A 14,018-nucleotide genomic window follows, 5' to 3' on the forward strand; every position below is an offset into this window, starting at 1 on the left:
ATCAGTCCATATTCCTGTTTTGTTTTTGTGTTTTTTTTTTCCAGGGGGGAGGGGTGGGTGTTTCTTATTACCTAACCTCATCAAGACCTCATCATGACCTCCATTAGTCCAGAAAAATGGGGAAAGGCAGAAAGATAGAAGTAATTCTCTTTCTTAAATCCTTGCTTAGGAAATGCTCACACCATTTCCACCCACTTTCCTAGTACTACCCTTCCCAACTTCATGTCACATATATCATATTTCCCTCTTTTCAGTTCTCCCTAAGCCTTTCATTTTTCTCATGTTCACCCTTCTAGTTTCTTGTCCTCCACACATACTCTCTCCAAACGTATATACGTACAAAGAAAGAAACTGAAATCTGGAATCCACACAGTAGCAAAAATATTCAGTATTTGTCTTGAAATAATCCAATTTTAAAAGACAACGTGTAGGCCAGCAAAGAATCAGGAAGTAGGACACCTGCTCACCCTTAGGCTGCAGGACTTAGGTTCAGTACTTGCAAGCCACCTGGTGGAGGGAGATCACCAATTATGACAAGCTGGGCTCTAATCTTCACTGAAAAAGAATGGCCCCTACAGGCGCAGGTGTTTGAATGCTTAGGGAGTGGCACTGTTTGAAAGGATTAGGAAGTGTGTCCTTGTTGAAGGAAGTACATCACTGGGTGAGCTTTGAGGTTTCGGAAAGCCAAACCAGGCCCAGTGGCTCTCTTCCTGCTGCTGGTGGATCTGGATCTAGAACTCTCTCCTACTTTCCAGCATCTTGTCTGCCCATGTGTCACCATGCTCTCTGCCATGATGATAATGGAGTAAACCTAATAAACTATAAGTTAACCGCAATCAAAGATTTTCCTTTACAAAAGTTGCCATGCTCATGGTGTCTCTTCCCAGCAAGAACACCAAGACATTCACATATCTGTCATAGAAGGGTTCTCTCTCTCTCTCTCTCTCTCTCTCTCTCTCTCTCTCTCTCTCTCTCTCTCTCACACACACACACACACACACACACACACACACACACGCACACGCACACGCACATATGCACGCACACACACACAAAGACAATATGCTATTTGAATCCAATTATATGACATATTGAAATGGTAAAACTATGGAGACAGAAACAAGTTAGTGCTTAAGGTTGGAGGTGTTGGAAGTCAGTAGAGTGCTTGCTAGCATGCAAACATGCAAGACATCCTCAGTTCAAGTCCCAATACTTCAAGAGACTAGTTTTCCAGGCATGGTAATGCATGTCTGTAATACCAGCAGGAGCAGAAGGCCAAATTCTAGGCCAGCTTGGCCTACAAAGCAATTTCCATGCTAGCCATGTCTAGGTAGTTAGGACTTGTCTCAAAACAATGTACAAATTAAGTGGTTTCCAGGGTTGAGTTAGAGAAAGATGACAGAAGTATTTTAGATAGAGCAGTGAAATATTTTGCATGATATTATGATGGCAGACACATGTCACTATATTATATATCTGAGTCCCAATATAAATTCATGAGTAAGTCCCGAGATAAAGAGTAGAGTTTGTGTGATGATGCTGTGTCAACATAGATTCATCAGTTGTAACAAATGCACCACCTGCAGAACTGTTGTTGGCAGTTGTGGAAGAATATGCACAGAGATACAAGGTATATGGATATTTCCATTCTTTCCATTAACTTCCAATATGAATATAAAACTTGTCTTAAAAATAATTTTGAAATAGCCTCCTCTCTATCAAAATAGTCCCATCAGTATTGAAACATGTTATGTTGTCTCCCATTTTGAAAATAAAACTCCCCTATGCCCATACCATTCCATAGCTAGTGTCCCATTCCTCCTCTTTTGCTACAAATAAGCTAGCATAGGTGTCTGTACTGAACGTCCTGATGCGATCTTTTTTCTTTTGAAACCACTCCACTCCTTAATCTCCAACATCCAATGACATTTCACTACTTCACTATAGTTTCTTTCATCTCGACTGCCAATGGTCTTTATGTTGGGAAAGTGAAAAGGTTTCTGGTCCTATCATCATAGAGGTCATATAATTTATCATCTGAATCATGACTCTAATGAGAGTAAAAAGTGTATTGTCAATCAAGTCTTGCGAAACCAACATAAACTAGGATTGTCCTGAGAAACTAAAGTTATTTGGCCTCTTTACTAATCACTTGTGTTGAGTGTCATTGACATTGCATCTTTGAAACACCTTTATTTAATTTCCAAGAGAGCTAAGGTTTCTCATACATTTCTATCTTATTGGCTACTGCTCACCACACCAGCTTCTTAGCTTTCTTTGGCTTTGCTAGTTCATTCACATCTTATGTATTGCAACACTGAAATGTCCCTAAGTTCGTTCTTTGAATGTCTTCCCTTAGTGCCCAACATCATTTATATTCCTTAGTCATCACATCCATTCTTATAGCTTTAAACATTCTGTCTTTACTTTGGTGCTTCCTAAATTTATATACCTAGTTTGGATCTCTCTCAAAAATCTGAGAAGCATATGTCCAATTGCTCACTTTCAATCTACATGTAGATAGCTAAAAGGCACCTCAAACTCAGTAAGTTCTGAACTGAGCCCCTGGTCTCCTCTGAACATCTGTTCCTGCCAATCTTCACCCATATCACTAAGGGTTCTTTATTCAGAGCCACTCAGCATCTGAATTACTGATTTCCCTTTGTACTTTATGTTCAATCCACTTACGAAAGCCATTTGCTTTACCTCCAAAACACATATAAAAAGTGCCTACTACCACCATTATCCACAACCAACTCCTCATCCAAAACCACTATCATCAATGTGTGGGGCACTGTTGTTTTATAATTTACAAGTAAGTCTCTGAATTTCCATTCATGTTTCCCTAAAGTACATTATTTTTTTTCACACAGTAGCAAGGATCATTCATTAAAAAATGTATGTCAGATTACAGTGATCCATTTGTCAAAACCTTTTAATGGTTTTCAACAAGCCTCAGAACAAAATCCCAACTCCTTTTCACAGTGAGTCTCTACCTCACATGAGTTGTCTCTCATCTCACACACTAAAATAAGCTCTGTTCACTGTTTCTTTGCTGTATTCATTTTTTTCTATAGTGCTGGGGACTGAATCCAAAGTTTTATACATGGTAAGTAGTCAGCTCTACCATTCGCCAGCCACACCAGTAAATACAACTCTCTATTTTAGCCACACCAACTATGTTCCTGTTTTTAAAAGCAACCCAAGAAATCCATTTGTTCCTTCTCAGGCTTAGATTACTCTACCACACAGAGTCCTGTCTCACTCCTTCATTTCATCTCATGCATTTTACTTATAGAGAACTTCTCTGACTATCTCATCTAAAATAATATTCCTACATTCTAACACTCACTAGCCTCATACACTATGATTTATTCCTATCAGTTATTACCATCTATTCAGTTTTCTCTTATATATTACATCCCAGCTGCAGCCTCCTCTCCGCCCACTCCTCTCAGTTCTCCCTTCAGATCTACTGCTCCTCGATTTCCCTTCAGACAAGAGCAGACTCTCCAGGGATACATCGAGGGTGTCCCAGCATGGAGGCCCAGAGAGGCCATTGCATGAAGCTGTAAAGGTGAGGACTGGATTTCACTGGCGGCCACAGGATGTTGGGAATGAGATGCCAGAGTCAAGGAGAGCTGCTAACAGGGCGTGGAACCAGGTGTAGAGAGAGAAGTGTGTTGCACTAACAAAGATGATGGAGTTGAAGATCTGAAGACTGTTTTGACATCGGACATGGAGACACAGAGTGGAGTTTGTCCTGCTGAGTTTTGGTCTTACATTGGTCTGGTATTTTCTCACTATTCCCCCCTTTCTTCCCTTTTGGAATGGTAATGTATATTGTGTGTCATTGTATGTTGAAAGCATGTGATCTGCTTGTTCATTTTGATTTCATAGGAAGTTACAGCTAAGAGATTGCCATGAGTATCAGAGAGTTTGAACTTTGGACTTTTAAATAGTATTGAGACTGTTACAGACTATGGGGACTTTTGAAGTTGGACTGAATAGATATTTGCATTATGATATGGTGATGTAGGTGGGTCTTCTATCTATCTGTTGATTTCACTGGGTAATTAATAAAGAAAACTGCTTAGCCTGATATGTCAGAACATAGGTAGGCGGGGAAGACAGAACAGAATGCTGGGAATAAGGCAATGAGGCAGACGCCATAGCTCTCCTCTCTAAGATGGACACAGGTTAGAATCTTCCTAGTAAGCCACCACCTCGTGGTGCTACACACCTTAATAGAAATGGGTTAATCAAGATGTGAGAGTTAGCCAATAAGAGGCTACAGATAACGGGCCAGGCAGTGTTTAAATGAATACAATTTGTGTGTTGTTATTTCAGTTGTAAAGCTAGCCGTGCAGGAGCCAGGCAGGAACGCAGCCCTCAGTTCCTTCTACAATTGGCGCTCCAACATGATGGACTAAATCCACTTAAAAACCTGAGAGGAGCCGGGCGGTGGTGGCGCATGCCTTTAATCCCAGCACTCGGGATGCAGAGGCAGGCGGATCTCTGTGGTTCGAGACCAGCCTGGTCTACAGAGCTAGTTCCAGGATAGGCTCCAAAGCCACAGAGAAACCCTGTCTCGAAAAACCAAAAAAAAAAAAAAAAAAAAAACCTGAGAGGACTTTAAAAAAAGGGAGTGAGAGTTTAACACAGCTGTTTGCTAGGATGTGCGATAGAGAGATTTCCTGTTTCAGCAATAGTGGCAGAAAAAAAGCCGAGTCGTTTTTAAAACATGGCTTCCTGGGGCTGTGCCGCCAGTGCAAACTCTGGCTTTAAAGCATTTCAATGGCTTTTATGAGACTGGATGTGTGTATGACTGCTCGGGATCAGGAAGAAAGTACTCTGAGACCATGCCTGCGCTCCCCGCCTGGGCAGACTGTGGGATCAGGCTTAGGCAGACAGGAAAGCATGGCAGATTCCTGCCACCACAGAGAGAGATGTTTCCAGGCTGTGCAGTGCTCTGCCTGTCAGATTTGGCTGTAACTTGGATGAAAAGAGTTTCTGTGCCACAAGCTTGGTCTCAGAATTAAAGTGCTGAGTGCGGCTCCTACCTGGCAGCTCCAGAGCTAGTAGAAAATGGTATGTCCTCCATTTTGAAATTGGAGAGAGGTGGAGCCAACATCCAGAGCAGCCTTCAGCTCTACAACTCAGAGGCACAACTGATTCAGTCACAAGCGGCTCCGCCCACAGTACCTGTTTTTGACCTAGGAATGTCACAGCTTAGATTCTTAAGTGCTTAGTGATTTAAAACTGCAAAACAAAAATGCTCCTGGATAGTAAAAAAAAAAATTACAGATTCAAAATAGGACAGTTTCAGACATAAAAGACCTCTAAGTGGATCACAATGTTGGATGAGTGTATGTAGGCTTGGGAGAGAGAAGAAAAAGAATATAGAGAATAAAGTTAATGTCTTTAAAAAAAAAGTGTAGCCGGGCCGTGGTGGCGCACGCCTTTAATCCCAGCACTCGGGAGGCAGAGGCAGGCGGATCTCTGTGAGTTCGAGACCAGCCTGGTCTACAAGAGCTAGTTCCAGGACAGGCTCCAAAACCACAGAGAAACCCTGTCTTGAAAAACTAAAAAAAAAAAAAAAAAGTGTAAAGTCTTTAAAGAGACAGAATAAAGACAGTTATAGACTAAAAGAAAAAAGAAAAATAAGCTACCTAAAAATGGAAAATTCACAGAAAGTTTGGATTCTGTATATTGTATTTTCTTTGAACTTTTTGACTGTGAAGGAGCTAAATGCAGAGAGACATTTCATTAAATGGGCTGCTAAGCTGAACCTGCATGTATGTTCTAAAGGTATCATGACTTCCAAATTTGGGTCTAAGGATATGATGCTTTGGAGAGGGTCTTCTTTTGTTTTCACAGAGGATGAGACCCTGTGGGTTGCTTCTATCCCAATATGGTATGATAGACCACGCCCTCCTGAAAGGTTGCTGTGAACACCTTCAAAAAACTACTTCACTCAACTGCCGACTGAGATAAACCGGGCACACAGGTTACACATTGAAAGATCTGATTAACAGAGCCCCCATTCAGCACGAAGCAGTTCGGAGAAAAATAACTGTACCCATATTCCCAAATATTGTTTATAAATGTTCTTTTACATTTAAAGGGGGAAATGATATAGATATTAATAATTTACATTGGTATAAATTTTACTCTATTGATATAAGTTTAAGGTCAATTTTGTTATATGTATATATGTTTATGCTCTTGATTGAGGTATTGTGATTGTGTAGTTCATTTAAAAATGTAATGTATAATTAGGAAATATAAGTTGTTAATGGATAATCATCAATAATAAGCTTGTAGTCATGTTAGTTAGATTTTCTAGATATATAGAGATGTATTTTAGTTAGATAGGCATTCTTCATATCATTCAAAGACTACAGAATGTGGCATTTAATGTTTTAATAATTTAGGGCTTTTCATGACAATGAGACATGTCTGTTCCTGACAGCACCAATCTACTTCAAGAGGAAGATGGAGCCGGGCGGTGGTGGTGCACGCCTTTAATCCCAGCACTCAGGAGGCAGAGGCAGGTGGATCTCTGTGAGTTCGAGGCCAGCCTGATCTACAAGAGCTAGTTCCAGGACAGGAACCAAAAGCTACGGAGAAACCCTGTCTCGAAAAATCCAAAAAAAAAAAAAAAAAAAAAAGAGGAAGATGGAAATGGAAGAGGCTCCTTATGGAGTTGTTTAGCCATTTGGGCAAGAAACTGCCCTTGCCTGGACTGTTGGATAAACTGGACACAAAGAACCCGCAGAAAGAGGACTGCTGAACTTACCTAAAGGTGAGATGATCTTTCAGGGTTCCTGACTCATTAAAGAGTCTGTGAGACATTCTGCAGGACACAGAAAAAGATGACTGAACTGTCTTTGAATTTTCCTGCTTCATGGAAATGTCTGCTGGAAACTATGGACCTGTAGGCTGAAGATGGATGCCCCAACGGTACAAAAGAACTTTGGGTGACTGTCCAGGCACCGAGTTGTCTCTATTATTTCTAGAGTTTTGGAAGTTGCTTACTTCTTGTTTGCTTAGGTAATATATCCTTCTGGAGTCTTTGATGAAGTTGAAGAATGGTTAGTTATAGTTTTCCTTAGTTATGATAAAAGATAAAATATAAATATTGTAACTGTAATTCTTGCTTGATAACTGTTTTGTTATATGTAATTTTACTATGTTAAAGTAAAAGCCTTTCGTTTTTGTTTAAACAGAAAAAGGGGAAATGATGTAGGTGGGTCTTCTGTCTATGTGTTGCTTTCATTGGTTAATTAATAAAGAAATTGCTTGGCCTGATAGGTCAGAACATAGGTGGGTGGAGTAGACAGAACAGAATGCTGGGAAGAAGGAAAGTGAGTCAGATGCCATAGCTCTCCTCTCTGAGATGGATGCAGGTTAGAATCTTCCTGGTAAGCCACCATCTTGTGGTGCTACACACATTAATAGAAATGGGTTAATCAGGATGTGAGAGTTAGCCAGTAAGAGGCTAGAGCTAATGGGCCAAGCAGTGTTTAAATGAATACAATTTGTGTGTTGTTATTTTGGGGCATAAGCTAGCCAGGTGGCTGGGAGTCGGGTGGCAGGAACACAGCCTGCAGCTCCTTCTACAATATGGCTACAAGCTTATGGGAGCCAGGAATGGAATGTCGTAGTTTGAATAGGAATGGCCTCTGTAGGCTTATATGATTGAAAGCTTGGTCATTAGGGAGTGCAGCTACATAAGAGGGAATAGGAGTTGGAGGGAGTGTGGAGTGGGTGTGGCCTTGTTATTAAAGTTTGTCATTGGTAAGGGTGGGCTTTGAAGTTTGATTGCCAGGTCCAGTGGCAATCACTCCTCCTGAAATCTGTGGATCTGGATGGAGAAGTCTCATCTCTCCAGCATGTCAGCATATATGCTGCCATGCTCCCTGCCATGAAGAAAATGGACTAAACCTGTGAAGCTGCAAGCAAGCCCTAATCAAATACTTTCTTTTATAAGAACTGCTGTGGTCATGCTGTCTCTTCACAGCAATAGAACACTGCCTAGACATATTAGGTACTTGTTGCAATAAAAGATCATCAGAACAGCATTTTCCCACATCAGAATCTAGAGCAATATGCCTTTCTCTAACTATTGTCATTTAGTGTTTTTCTTTCCCATCTTCAATACACAGATATAGTCTTTTTAATATCAAGTAGCTGTTTCCAGAAGCCATAAGATATGTATAGTCATAAATACTACACAAGCTACAGTTGAGGCACCCAGACAAACAAAAGATGTTGATTTTAAAAGTATTACAACACACCATTCATGCTCCTCTGAAACCCCAATGAGGAAGAAAGCCTTATTGGGATTCTGTTAGGTGACAACTAAACTTTCCCATCATGGATCATGAATCCAATGTGTGCATCTCAGGATTAAATTTCTGGTTAATTGAGCTAATCACTGAAGGAAAACAACACCAACTTGCCTTAGCCTACGTGCCTCAGATTGGCAAAAGATTCCTATGGGGCAGTCTGGGTCCTCACGATCCAGCCCACCTGAAGCATCCACAGGCCTGCCCAGGAGGGGCCATTATGATGAGCAAGCATGTGGTGGAGAAACGGGAGAGAAAGAGAGGCAGAATGGTTCATACGCTGTGGTAAGAGGCAGGTCTAAAGAAGCCAGGATTGTGAGAAATCGGCTGATGCTGATGGCCTGCTTGCCACTTGGGACCAGAGTGATGCCCGGGCCTGAGCTGCTGCCTACAGTCATATCTGGGTCTCTGACAGCCAAGGTCTATGCTGACATCCATGACCCATGTTGCCACACCAAGGCCACGGGGATGCCCCAGGGTCTGGGCCACCACCTGGATCATTTTGGGGTCATGATACTACTAGGGCCATCTTGATCTGAGTGGTCTGTGTTGCCACTGTGAGGGGGGCACAGGATGACATGGGTTGATATACATGCCTCTGGCTCCTGATCCCACTGAAGGCCATGCAAATACTTGGGGTCTGGGCCATTATCTGGGGCCATGTTGGTGTCCAAGGGTCACACCAATCTGAGTGACCTACACTGCCACCTGAGGCCATGTCTGAGCCCATGGTCCAGCAGCAGCCAAGGTCTGGGTTGATGTCTATAGCTACTGTTGCCATGTGCGGCTGTGTGATGCCTGGGGTCTGGACAGCCACCTGAGATCATGCTGGTGTCTGAGGGCCTTGCTGCCGCTGGGGCCTTACTGATATGGGTGGCCTGTGCTGCCACTGGAGCCATGGTGACATCCGGGCCAAAGGTCCCGGATATATGGGTCCATGTTCTTGCTGAAGGTGGGGTCTGTGACGATGTCCATGGCCCATGTTACCACAGGGGTTAATAGGAAGCATTCCTGTTGAAATCTGAGAGGCCTGCTGAGCTGGTTCAGTCTCACAGGCCCTGCCCCTCCCTAGACCCTGCAGCAGGAGAGCTGCCTTCCCCCAACCCCAGAGCTGGCCCCTGGCACTACACTTGGGAGAGCCAGATGGCCCCACCCTTCACCAAAGGCATGGATCTTGAAGAGGTGGCTCTGCCCCTCACCTGAGGGAGGCACTCTCAGTGGTGTGACTGACCAGATCAGCTACCACCCAGACCCACATCCTGGGCCTTGGGTTGTTGGGTTGCCCCCCCCCCCCTCCAGCATCTACCCCATCTGTGACCTGCTGGAGTGCACAAAGGAACTAGTCCTGCAGGGCAATAACAACAGGATCTCCATGACTCAGGGCAAGAACAGGATATCCAAGAGGAGTTTTGGTGAGGGTCCAGTGATTATGGTTTTCCAGGGACCTGGAACCAGACCAATGACTCATTGCAATGCACATTTTGTGGGTGGGGCTGACTGAAGAAAAGGGTGTACTACGTGCCACGTCACAGCTCCCAATGCCACTAGGATGAAGGAAGAGGGTTGGAAAGACAGAGGAGCAAGGTGAAGATTTTGTTGTTTTGTTTTTAATTTGGAGGGGTCCTGCTGCAGGGGTAGGGGATGCATATGGAGGGACTGGGAAGTGAGTGGGATTGGGATGCATGATGTGAAATTCACAAAGGATCAATAAAGAAGTATGTTTTCAAAAATCTACAGATGGAAGACTTTGTATGCTTACCATAACACTTCATCTGAGAAAGCTATTGAATGGGTTTTCTCCAAAATACTCATTGCCGTGACAAAACAATTATGTGCAAACTTCAAGGCCTCTAATTAGCAGTTAAGAGTCTATACAAAGAGATGTCACTACCTGACTAAATGTTCGAGAGATGGAATTCCCAGAGTTTATTACACAAAAGAGTAACAACACAGGCTCCTCTTCCTTGTGTGTCAGCTTCATTTCTTTGTTCTGGGCCTCACCTTCCCACAGCCCAGGTGTCTACGGGATCTATTCAACAAGTTCCTCAAAGACACATTGAAGAGTCACAAGTTTTTAGCCTCACCTCTATAAATAACATGGAATGCTTTTATGCAGATTTCAGGCCTTCATTTCTATCCAAGATTTTTTTATTAATTTTATTCCCAACCTGCATGTCAACAATATCATTTTGTGTATCCAACTACCCACTTTAACGAAGGTGTCTTTTCTTGTGATGTCATACACTAATATAACACCTTGTGTACCACAATAATAGCCAGGAGTCAATGTTCTAAACCTCTAGTGGCTAGCAGTTTCCCATGTTGTAAATTTAGCCTTATTTCTATCTACTGAAATGGTCTTTCACTTCAAGGTCAACACCTATTGTTGCTACAGGTTCTGGATCAGAAGTATCATCTGTGAGGTTCAGTACCAGGCTGGATTTGCCCACCCAACTCTTGCCAATGGTGAGGGTCTTCAGAGTGATCAGTGTTCAATGTGCACTCATTCCTGCCTGACCCCAGCTAGGCTCCTGTGCTCAGCCCTTCATGAGGAGGATGGTCCATGCCTGCACTGATGCTTTCTTTTTTAGATTTAAATTGGTTCAGAGCAATCTACTCACTTTTCTCTATTTGTATTTGTATGTATTTCAATTAAAATGGAAGGGACAAAAAGAGAGCATGATACTTTCACTAATTATACATCCAGTTTATTTTCAATTCACACTTGATGAAAATGTTGGGATTTAGTTTGGGGCTCCTTTTTTGTTTTTGTTTTTTTACTTTTTAGACAGTGTCTCCCTGTGGAATTAGTCTGGTTCAAAGTGATGGTCCTCATGCCTCAGCTTCACAAGTGCTAGGAATGCACTGTATATGAACAGGTCTGGCTTGTTTATTTCATAGACAAAAATCCTAATGTATTATCATATACAACATTTTACTTTGAGGTATGTATACATTGTGGAATGGTTAAATTCAGTTAGTCTTCAAAAACTTGTCTTTTTCTGATTAGAACCAGACATAGATCTCATTCTTTTTAGCATTTTTCCAAGTATACAATATTATTATTAGCTATAGTTACCATGAGGAACAACTGATCCCTTGAACTTATTTTTCCTATCTAACCAAATATTTATAACTTTTGACCAAGTACTTGTAGCCATCCTTCAACTCCTTCTGTGAATTTAGCTCTTTTACATTCTACATAAGAGTGGGAGCATACATTATCCATCTTCCTTTGCCTGCTTGTTTCCTCCAGGTTCACACATAACATCCTCCAGCCTCAGCCACATTGTCTCAAATGGAAGGATTCTTTCCTCACAAAATAGTGAAGAGAATTTCTCTGTTCATGAGTTGTTAGACTACATTTGTTTCTAAATCTGAACTTCACTGCGCAGTGCTGCACTGAGTATTGAAGTGCAGATATCTTTGTAGCATACTGCTTTCATTTCCTTTGGATATTGTTGTCTAGCAATTCCTCTGGGATTAAACTGCCCAACTTGAAGGAAAGCTCCTTAAGACATGGGAATTTTAAAGGAGGTGAAACAACTGTATGTTCTAAGGCGTGTATGGGAATCATCCTGTCCTTCAGCGAAGCTCCCAGAGCACAGGAAGAACACAATTTAGACGACCTGGGAAGTCCCTGATACTAAGCAGACTCGCTAGTTCTCAGCCCCATTCCCAAGCATATACAAGCTGGAAGGACTACTGAGAGACCCTGAAGTAATAAGGGCGGCGGGACTGCGTCCCCAGCACCCCGGCCGCCTGCTCGGCTAGCTTATGCTCCGAAATAACAACACACAAACTGTTTTCATTTAAGCACTGCTTGGCCCATTCTCTTCTAGGCTCTTTCTCACATATTAATTTAGCCCATTTCTAATCATCTGTGTGTAGCACCCCAAGGTGCGCTTACCGGGGAGATTCTAGCCTAGTCCATCCTGGGTCGGAGCTTCATCCCGGGAGCGGGGCATGGCGTCTCTCTCTGAGGCGTCTGCTCCCGAGAGAGCTGTGGAGTCTCTGAGCTCACTTCCTCTTCCTCCCAGCATTTTGTTCTGTTTACTCCTCCCACCTATCCTCTAACCAATAAAATGGGCCAGGGCAGTGCCTTTATTAGCCAATGACCTTCCTCCATCAAGACCCTCTCAGACCAGACAAGTCACTTAAAAGACACAGAGAAGTCGAACTGCCTGGAAGAGGCAGACCAGCCATGGTGCTTGGAAGACTCAAAGAACAGCCAGATTGCTTTGAAGACGGTCAGAGTACCTGAGCTGCCTGGAAAGGACTCTCTCCAATTTGTGCTGCCAGCAGCTGTGTACTGTGCTCCAGATTTCTTAATTTTGTAAGCCGCTATGTTGGATGGGTTTTGGTGATACAGCTGTTTTCTGTAACCCCTCACCCACATTCTTGAAAGTAACCCCAATAAAATTAATTGGCTCACCAAGGTGGACTTTATATCCTTACTTTGATCTGTCGTCCGTTCCCATTTGTTCACATCTCCCCAGAAATCTGTCACACAACAGATACACCCACATGTGAGTTGTTGGATCGTATTTTATCTTTCAAGTGATCTGTTTCATTTTCTGTGTTATATTCACTTACTTCCTCAACAACCATGTAAAAAAAGCTTCCCTTTTCTTTATATCCTCAACAAGTCTAGTTATCTCTTCTCCCTCCTCCTTCCCCAACCCTTCTGTCTCTGTCTGCTCTCTGTCTCTGTCTCTCTCTCTCTCTCTGTGTGTGTGTGTCTGTGTGTGTGGACAGGCACGCACTGGGCATGTATGTGGAAATGTGTGTGTGTGTCTGTGTGTGTGTGGACACGCATGCACTGGGCATGTATGTGGAAGTCTGAGAACGACCGCCAGCATGAGTTCTTCCCTTTATCTTTTTTAATTAATTTTTATTGAGCTCTACCTTTTTCTCTGCTCCCTTCTATCTTCTTTAAGACAGAAGCTCTTCTTCTTTACTACTGCATACACCAGGTTAGCTAGTTAGCCAGCTTCCTGATGCTGTTTTCCTTGCTGTAGGAGTTCTGGGACTACAGATACGTGCTACCATGTCTGCAATTACAAGGATTCCGGAGCTCTGGACCGTGGTCCTCACGCTAGCACAGCCAGCACTTTCCCCAGCCCCTCACAATGGAGAAAACGATGAATATGCATAGTTCAGGGGATTCTTATGGTAGTAAATAATTCCTAAATGAACAAGTATGCATAGGAATAAAAATAGGAATTACGTGGATTTTGGTTTGGAAAGTACAATTATTAAGCGAGTACAGTAAATTATATAAAATGTTAAAAAATAGAACCCACCATTTGCAACTTGTAATCTTCTATTCAGCCAAATGATATTTCTTGGGTAAATGTGAAATACTTTTTTCAGACAAAAATTGAAAGAATTTGATGCTGGTAAGACTTTCTTTTAAAAAAAAGTGTTAAAACAAATTCTTCAGAAAAAAATGAAAGTTGTGCAAGTTAGAAATATAGATCTATATTATTAGAACATGAAGGTGTTTAAGAATAGGTAAATTAAACTTTAACATATTTTATTTTTAATAGTTGACTGGTAAATAACATTTATCCAAACTAAAAATAAAAAACTACTGCATTCCATAATTATTGCTCATGAATATTTGATACGAATGAAGGCAGTGTATTAATGGATAGGAGG

At 42.2% G+C, this 14,018-nt stretch overlaps 1 pseudogene; it reads right to left on the minus strand.

Annotated features, from left to right (window-relative positions):
• Positions 1-10,215: 10,215 nt before the first annotated feature.
• Positions 10,216-10,846, minus strand: LOC121436677 (annotated as a pseudogene).
• Between the last annotated feature and the right edge of the window lie 3,172 nt (positions 10,847-14,018).

The sequence above is a fragment of the Microtus oregoni genome, unplaced genomic scaffold, assembly GCF_018167655.1.
Source record: "Microtus oregoni isolate MIOR12 unplaced genomic scaffold, Mior012 000050F_002, whole genome shotgun sequence".
In the NCBI taxonomy this organism is placed as follows: Eukaryota; Metazoa; Chordata; class Mammalia; order Rodentia; family Cricetidae; genus Microtus; species Microtus oregoni.